Source organism: Leucoraja erinacea, chromosome 17, assembly GCF_028641065.1.
Source record: "Leucoraja erinacea ecotype New England chromosome 17, Leri_hhj_1, whole genome shotgun sequence".
NCBI classification, from domain to species: domain Eukaryota; kingdom Metazoa; phylum Chordata; class Chondrichthyes; order Rajiformes; family Rajidae; genus Leucoraja; species Leucoraja erinaceus.
Genome location: NC_073393.1, coordinates 22,318,278 through 22,326,967, shown reverse-complemented (window position 1 = coordinate 22,326,967; position 8,690 = coordinate 22,318,278). Strand labels below are relative to the sequence as shown.

Sequence of the window (8,690 nt, the reverse complement as noted above, 5' to 3'; positions counted from 1 at the left end):
CAACTCTGCCGCTGCACCACCGTGCCACCCCTAAAATGTGAATACATTCTTGAGAGAGGCAGAGCAGATTGAAAGATGCCGCCCTATGTGGTGTGAGTGTGAGATGGTGAGGAGGGGAGGAAGTTCAATGGAACTTCAATTTAATGCTGGCATGGACCTCTTCCTGTGTCGAACGTTCTCTGTAATTTTATTTTGAGCTGCCCCCCTATTGATTCATTACTTCTTGGCATTGCGCATTGGCTCTCTAGTGTATCATTACTGCGTGCCAACACCTTTCAACACTCAACCAGAATTGGATCATGTTTCCTATTAGTCTGTTTGTTTCCAACAACGCGAACACATTCTGTTCAGTTTAAATACTTGAAATCTTAGCCTTGCGTTGTCTAACTCCTTCAGCTGATTAAAAGTGGTCAGGCATAAAGGTCCCTCAATGAATGCATGGACTTAAAGTATGTTTTTCAAATTTGTAATGAAATGGTTTCCAGGTTCACCTTAACCACTTGCAGATTGTGCAAACACTTCCTCCTCTCTGGAATGGCGTGAAACTTATCCATGTCAAACTCCATCTGTTATTGCTTAGCCCTGGTCTTTTTATGTGTTTCTGAATGTTATAATAGGTAGTGTTCTCATAGAATAAATGCGGCACTCAATGAGAATGTGCACCGGAAAATAATGGTGATCATGAACAAAGTGCTGGAATAACTCAGCGGGTCAGGCAGCATCTCTGGAGAAATAGGTTAGGTTCTGAAGAAGGGCTGTGACCTCAAACGTCATTTGTTGAATCTAAAGAAGGGTCCCACCTGTCCATTCGTTTGACTTTAGATTTTAAACTTTAAACTTGCGACTTTAGGGATACAGCATGGAAACAGGCCTTTGGCCCCAACGATTCTACGCTGAGCAGCGATCGCCCCGTACGCTAACCCGATCCTATACACGAGGGGCAATTTACAATTTATTGAAGCCAATTAACCGATAAATCTGTAGGTTAATCTTTGGAGTTTGCAAGAAAACCGGAGCTCTCAGCGAAAACCCATGGGGGTCACAACACAGGGAGAACGTACAAACTCCGTGCAGACAGCACCCATAGTCAGGATGAAACCTGAGCCTCTGGTGCTGTGAGGCGGTTTGCTCCCACACTCCAAAGACGTGTAAGTTTGTAGGTCAATTGGCTTCTGTAAAACATCCCTAATTTGCAGGATAATGCTAGCACATGGGGTGATCACTGGTCTCGATGGGCCGAAGGGCCTGTTTCCACACTGTAACTCAAAACTAAACTAACCTAAACTAGTATATGGGGTGATCCATGGTCACCGTGGACTCGATTGGTTGAAGGGCTTGTGTCCATGCTCTATCTCTGAAGTATAAGTAAACATTCCCTTCATTGACTCAATTTGCACCTCACACTTCCTCAACAAGGCCAGCAGCCTGGTCATTCTCTCTTCTCTCCTCACCCATTGGGCAAAAGGTACAGAAGTGTGAAAACGCACACGTCCAGATTCCAAGTTTCTTCCCAGCTGTTATCGGGCAACTGAACCATCCTACCAACAACTAAAGAGCAGTCCTGAACTACTGTCTAACTCTTTGGAGACCTTCGGACTACCTTTGATCGGACTTTATTGGCTTTATCTTGCACTAAACATTATTCCCTTTGTCATGTATCTGCACTCTGCGGATGGCTTGATTGTAATCATGTATTGTCTTTACGCTGACTGGTTAGCACACAACAAAAGCTTTTCACTGTACCTCGGTACCAGTGATACTAAACTAAACACAACATCACAACATTCCCCTCTGCCCCCACCATGGTGTGTTCGAATGAGGGTTTACTGTCGTCCTCCAGTTTGCAAAGCCACAGCCGCCGCCATACTAAAGAGTGCAAGATACATTTCAATGAAGGGAATAAGATTTCAGTGTAATGAAGGCCAGGATACCTTAGTGTAATGTAAACAATTAGTAAGACTGACTGTAACACAGACACAGTGTCAGAGCAATGTGCTTCAAACTGGAATCGTTCATGACACTTGAGTACACTCAAACTGCTCGCTGGGAATTGTCATGGTCTCATGTTGTTACTGGATATACTTGTTTCTACAAGAGCCCGCATTGTGGCTTTCCCCAAATCACCATTACATTTGTCAGCAGCCTGCGGAATCCCCCTGTGCACAAAGTAGTTACGTCACAGCACTCGGATAAAGCACCTTCCCCCACAATCCTTCCTTTCACTTTCCCCGTCTTAATTAGAGTTACAGAGTCTTGCAGTGTGGAAACAGGCGGAACTCGTCCATGCCCACCAAGATGCCTCATTTAAACTAGTCCCATTTGCCCATATTTGGCCCATACCCTTCGAGACCTATTCTATCCATGTGTCTGTCTAAATGTTTCTTTTAAATGTAGTTATTTAATTGATTATTTCATATTTTCCTTCCTCTTAAATGTATTGCGAGTCTATTAAATTTTCTTTATAAACTCATTCAGACTAAAGACCAGAGTTATGAAGGGCAAGCTGGCTTGCCAGGAGTGAAACCAGGAAATATTTGCTTACATTTAGGGGTAATCTGAAACTTTCACTCCCTTCATCATCGCCCAACGCGGAATGCAACTCAACTTTTCACTGCTTCAGATATTCTTGAACAAAAATAAAACAAACTGCTGGAGAAACTCAGCGGGCCAGGCAGTATCTGTGGGGGGGGAAATGATAGATTATGTTCTGGGCCGGGATTCTTCTTCATATCAAAGCTACCACCAAGAAAGCACAGCAATACCTCTACTTCTTCAGAAGCCTATGGAGAATTGGCATGCCTCCCACACCAAGACACCACTCTAGTGGGCCGCATATCCAATAATGATGAGACGGAGTCGAGGAGGGAGATTGAGAGCATCGTAAAATGGTGTCAAAAACAACAACCTTTCTCTCAATGTCAGCAAGACAAAGGAGATCGACCAGGAAGGGAAGCGATACACATACCCCAGACCACATTGATGGCGCTAAAGTAGAGATGATTGAAAGCTTCAAGTTCCTAGGTGTAAATATCACCAGCAACTTGCCCTGGGCTAGCCATATGCCCAAGAAAGCACACCAACACCTCTACTTCCTTAGAAGGCTTAGGAAGTTTGGCATATCTCTGAAAACTCCCACCAACTTCTACAGATTCGCCTTAGAAAGCATTTTATCGGGATACGTCACAGGGAACAGTTTCATCAAAAATGGCAAGAAATAGTAAGATTAAACGAGAACTTACCAGTTTGAAGTTTGATCTGTATTTTATGAGGAGTTACGATGAGGGATTACGTGAAGAAGCCCGCTTCCACGCATGCGTGTCATACTTCAAAGCAGCGGTGTGAGGTCACAGGAACCTATAATGATCTAACATAGTAAGATTACCAAAGAGATACCAGTTTTTGATATGATCATAAGAGGGTGGGAGCGGAGGGCACGTAATCCCTCATCGTAACTCCTCATAAAATACAGATCAAACTTCAAACTGGTAAGTTCTCGTTTAATCTTACTATTTTACTTCGGAGTCACGTGAGTGACTACGTGAAGATTTCAAAGCTCTGTGACCTCATGCCGTGGAACGAGTCCATGCTTCACAAACTGCCTTGGGTATTGGGAGAGAGCATCATTAGTAATTTTAAACACAATTATACAAAGAGTTGTGTGGTATAACGAAAAAATATATAACATTTTTTAAAAATTTGAGAATCATAGCCCTGTAACCTTTCGGGCAAATTATTTTGTTGAACATAAAATGTTTTCTTAATACAATGATGGCTCCAAAAATAACTGGTTTATTATAAAACCTGTGGAAAACCCTTTTTTAATGACCATCCTGCCATTCTGAGGATTTGGTCTGTGGGTACCTGTACAATTTTTGCTGCGGATGTTGCTGCAGCCCTGGTGGAATGAGAGTTAAAACATTAGTGTCTATTTCTGCCATTTTTAGGACCTATTTGAGCCACCTTGATATAGTTTGAGTCATGACCCTTTCATGCGGTTTCTTGTAAGAGATAAACAACTCCATTCTCTGACCTCGAATGTTCTTAGTATATTCTATGTATTGTTAGATGTGTCTTGCTATACAGTCGTTTGCCATATGGGTGTACCATAAATTCAAACACTTGACCCGAGGAACCCGATCTGTTTTCTTTTATTAAATCCTGTATGACAACACCAGTTTCTCGGTGAGATGATCAGGGAGTCCAGGCTCAGTTTGCTTAATGGCTGGACTTGTTGTGCGGTAAATAACACCATGAGCATAACCATCTTCCTGGACTGTTACTGAAGTGACAACGCTGTTATGAGCTACAGGCTCCTCAGCATGTTGAGAAACGACACCCACGTCCCAGATTTCGGAGTACCTGGTTTTCTTACCAGGGGTGCGTTTCCACCGCGTGCCGCTCCGTTCCTTGTGATAGGTAATTGGAGAGTGCACTTGTGGCACTATTGAAGGCACTGTAGCTCCATCGATTATCCTAATGGAGGCTTGTAAAAATTCCAATACGGCCAGAATGTTCTTGGCCTTTTGGTCGAGATTGTTGTCCAAGCAGTATATGCCCCATTTCTTGATGTGTCCAAGGTACTGCTTCCGTGTTGACAGTCTTAGTGCAGATGAGATGAGATTCATCGTCCTGTCTGACAGTGTAGTGGGTCTGTTAGACTCTACAAATCAATAAATCCATAGTGTTATGGCATGGATGACTGCCTCCAGTCACTGGATAAATCAATAATTTTTTGGCAATGTTCATAGGGAACATGGTTCTAACACCATCCCCTGTAAGACTGAAATACCATGATTGAGAAGGTCAGTCGGGTACTCTGAAAATTCCAGATGCCGAGTGTGGTTGAATTATCCCTAGTACCCCAATGATGGGTCCGAACGGGGGAAAACCTCACCCTATGGCTTATTTACATAACAATGCCAAGCTGGTTTACGAATTTTAGTACATAATAATGGGGCTAATGATTGCCCCTTATGTAAGCTCTATATTGCCAAAGTTCCTCTATTGAGTCAATGCCTGCCATATAGAAACCCACAACTGACACCAAGTCTATATCAATAATAAGAGCATCCATCTTAAAATGAATATCTAAAACAAATGTGTTTAGGGTTAAAATCAATGATAATCCTGCAACCCTACTCTATCTTATATTTAATAAATATGTTCAATCCCATCTTTTGTGTACAATTCTTGTAGCACCATGTGGGTTTTAGATTGTTTGGTTTATGTAAGGACAAAATGCCCTTCTGGTGTATGATGTACTGTGGTTAATGGGATGAGAAAAACCCTATCAGATAACCCTGAATACTGCTGAGATTATATGAATCTGTAGTGATTATATACCATACATAACTGTAGTGTTGCAACCTCCCCTACCCTCGTAGGTCCCTATTTTAACAGAAGAAAACCCCACCCACCTACCTCCCTGGTTACCGGTGGTTTTGTTATTTCCTTGGTTTTTTGAAAATAAGGTTCTGGTTTAATATTTCTTGTTCGGGGTTGTGTGGGAGGTTGAGGCTTCCGCATCTTCCAGGGTGGCCGCCCTGGCCATACCCTAAAACGGATCCTGCAGGTTATATTGATTTCTGACACTGCTACTGGTATGAGCCACATTTTTTATGGCCTTGCCTGTGGCTGGTATCATGCTCCAAAATAGGCCCTTGCGCTGGCCTTGATGAGCCCCAGTGTCTTGGCTTAGTCCACACACGGTTTTTATTTGCAAATGGTAGCATTTTTGGGGTCCTAGTGCTGGCTGAATGGCCGCCTTCCACGTGTAGTTCAGGTTATATTGCATATTATTAAACAGATCTAGTGCGTCTTGATGGTCTTTGGTTACCTACGTTTAGTCCAGGGTGCTGGTGTGTGCTATGATGCCTTCCGTCAATCCCTTGAAGGTTCTCTGGATCTTGAGGTCCTGGTTCCTGATGTTCGTCCATATGCTGCCACATGCATTGGTTTACACTGGGCACCTGTAATGCCTCACCGTTGCCAGGTGGCAGATGTCTGGCCAGTGTTTGTAAATTTTTCTTGTTGGCGTTTGTGGCCAGACATATAGTAATACTATTGCCATCCTGGATCCAAGTCTACCCATGTTTGACTTGGCTAAAGTAATCGGCCACCATGTCCAGCAGAGTCCCTGCTGTGTTAGGATCATGGGACGCTGTATTACCAGGCTCTGGCCCATCAGGGTCCTGCCTACTCTTTTTTATAGAGTTAGAGATCTCTAGGGTCCCACACGGGGTACCCATGTGGGGCTAAACTGCTGCCCACTTGTCTTTTGTTCTGCGGACCCCTCTTGCAGGTCAGCCCAGAACTGACCCACAGTGCTCCCCTCTGATGGGGTAAAAGCATTGTGCAGCCCTCAAAGAGGTACTGCTGTGGGTTTTATCACGTTGGAGCAAGGCTCCATACACCGCTTCTTCCCGCTCCAGCCCTCTCGGGCACTGGTTGCCGGCGGTTTTATGCAAAGTCGGACCCTTCCGAGTCCACTACCTTGTTTGATTTGTGTCTAGCCTACCGCTCGGTCACATGGATCTGGCCGGTGCGGGGCCGACATCGGGCACAGCTGATCCCACTACGGTTGATCCAAGTGCCGCTGGCTGCTGCTGGCTGCCCGCTGTTCCATGGTCCTCCTTCTCCAGTTTTGTCCTTCCTTCCGTGAAGTGGATATGGCCGGTGTGGAGGATAACTGGCACAGCTGCTTCCATCTATTCCTTTAACCTGACTTCAACGCTCTCAGCACTCCTGGCTGCTCCTTTATCTTAGACCCCTGGGACCCACCCCCGTACTGACGGTACTGGTCCCTTATGGTCGTTGCAGCCGGTCAACCCCACTCTAATGCCCTCAATTCTGGGCACTCCTACTTATATGGTCCTTAGATAAGGGACATATAAGACATTAAAACTGATGATAACAGCTACTATAGTTTTTATATAATATATATAGTCCCTAGATAAGGGGTGTATCAGATATTAAACTGATAAGAACAGATACTACACTTGATCTTAGCCAAAAGCCGAGAAGCGATTATTGTAACTAAAACCCCGCTGGGACCGATCCTGGTACTCACATACTGGTCCCTTGTAGTAGATTGCAGCCAGTCAACTGCAAAGTCCTTTGCTGCCGAGAAATGAACTTTCTCACCATGCTGGAGCGAAGTTGGGCACAGGTGTTTTTCCCCCTCCGGGAATCGATGTGCCCATGCTGCTCCTGCCGTTGCCAGCTCCTCACGAAGTGCCAGCTGCCACTGCTGCTGTCTGTGCTACTGCAACTGCCGGCTGCCACTGCTGCTGCCGCTGCCGCTGCCGCTGCCGCTGCCGCTGCCGCTGCTGCTGCTGCTGCTACTGCCGCTCCTCCGCGGTTCTCCCGCCGGCCTTCTGCACCTTACATGGACCTGGTCCATGTCTGCACCTAGAAAGGTAAGTTGAAGGAAACGCAGGGTCTCTTACCTGCTGTTCCCGACTTTCCTTCTCCCGCCGGTGACCGTCGTTCCCTGTGTCGGGTTCGAGCCGCTTGGACCGACCCCGGTGTTCACGGGCCTGGTCCTTCGCGGCAGTTCCGCAGCCGGTAACCCCGGCTGTTCCTATAGATCCCCTGGACCCTGGTGCTTACCTTGTGAACAAGGTTTTCAGCCCGAACGTCCCGTTCCGACTCCATAAGTGCCGCTGCACTCGCTGAGCGTTTCGAGCCCCGGTACCGCTGGTCCGTGCTGTCTGTCCCGCAGCCTCTGTGCTGGCTGCTAGCGACTGGTCCCAAGCCAGTCTCGATTGAGACTGGCATAGGGACCTTTTTTACTTTGCTTCCCGCCCGGCCGAGAGGTGAATTTTGCCGGTGCGGGAGCAAAGTCGGGCTCAGGTTGTTCCCCTCCAGGGAAACTCGTGCTGTTGCTGCTGCTGGCTGCTCGCCCTCCACGGGTCTCCCCGCAAGCTTTCCGCAGCCTCCTAAAAGTAAGTAGTAAAAAGGAACGCAGAGTCTCTTACCTGCTGTTCCCGACTTTCAAATCTCCCGCTTGGGGAACGCCGTTCCCCCCTGTGTGACTCGTTGCAATGCGTGTAGCGATATGACACGCATGCGTGGAAGCGGGCTTCTTCACGTAGTCACTCACGTGACTCCGAAGTAAAATTCAAGATTTGTGGAGGCAGCCCAGAACATCACACAAACCAACCTCCATTCCATTGACTCCATTTATACCTCACACTGCCTATGCAAGGCCACCAGCATAATCAATGACCAGTCTCACCGCAGGCACTCCCTCTTCTCCCCATCTCCCATCAGGCAACACGTCCAGATTCAAGGACAGTTTCTTCCCAGCTTTTATCAGGCAACTGAACCATCTTATCATCAACTAGAGAGTGGTCCTTGATTGGACATAGGAGCAGAATTAGACCTTTCAGCCCATTGAATCTACTTCAGCGTTCAATCATGGCTGATCTATTTTTCTCTCTCGACCCCATTCTCCTGCCTTCTCCCCTTCATGTTTGACGTCCTTCCTAATTAAGATCCTACCAATCTCTGCTTTAAAAATACCCAACGATGGCCTCCACAGCCGTCTGTAGCAATGAATTCCACAGATTCACAACCCAATTAAGTTGGCATATTGGGCTAATCTCATTGACTCCATTTTGCCCATATCCCTCGAAACCTTTTCCCATCCATACATCTGTCCAAATGTCTTTCAGAAGCCGCTTGTA

General features: G+C 46.2%; 1 pseudogene; it reads right to left on the bottom strand.

Moving 5' to 3' along the window:
• Nucleotides 1–6,920: 6,920 nt before the first annotated feature.
• On the bottom strand, nucleotides 6,921–7,027 carry LOC129705523 (U2 spliceosomal RNA; annotated as a pseudogene).
• Nucleotides 7,028–8,690: the final 1,663 nt, after the last annotated feature.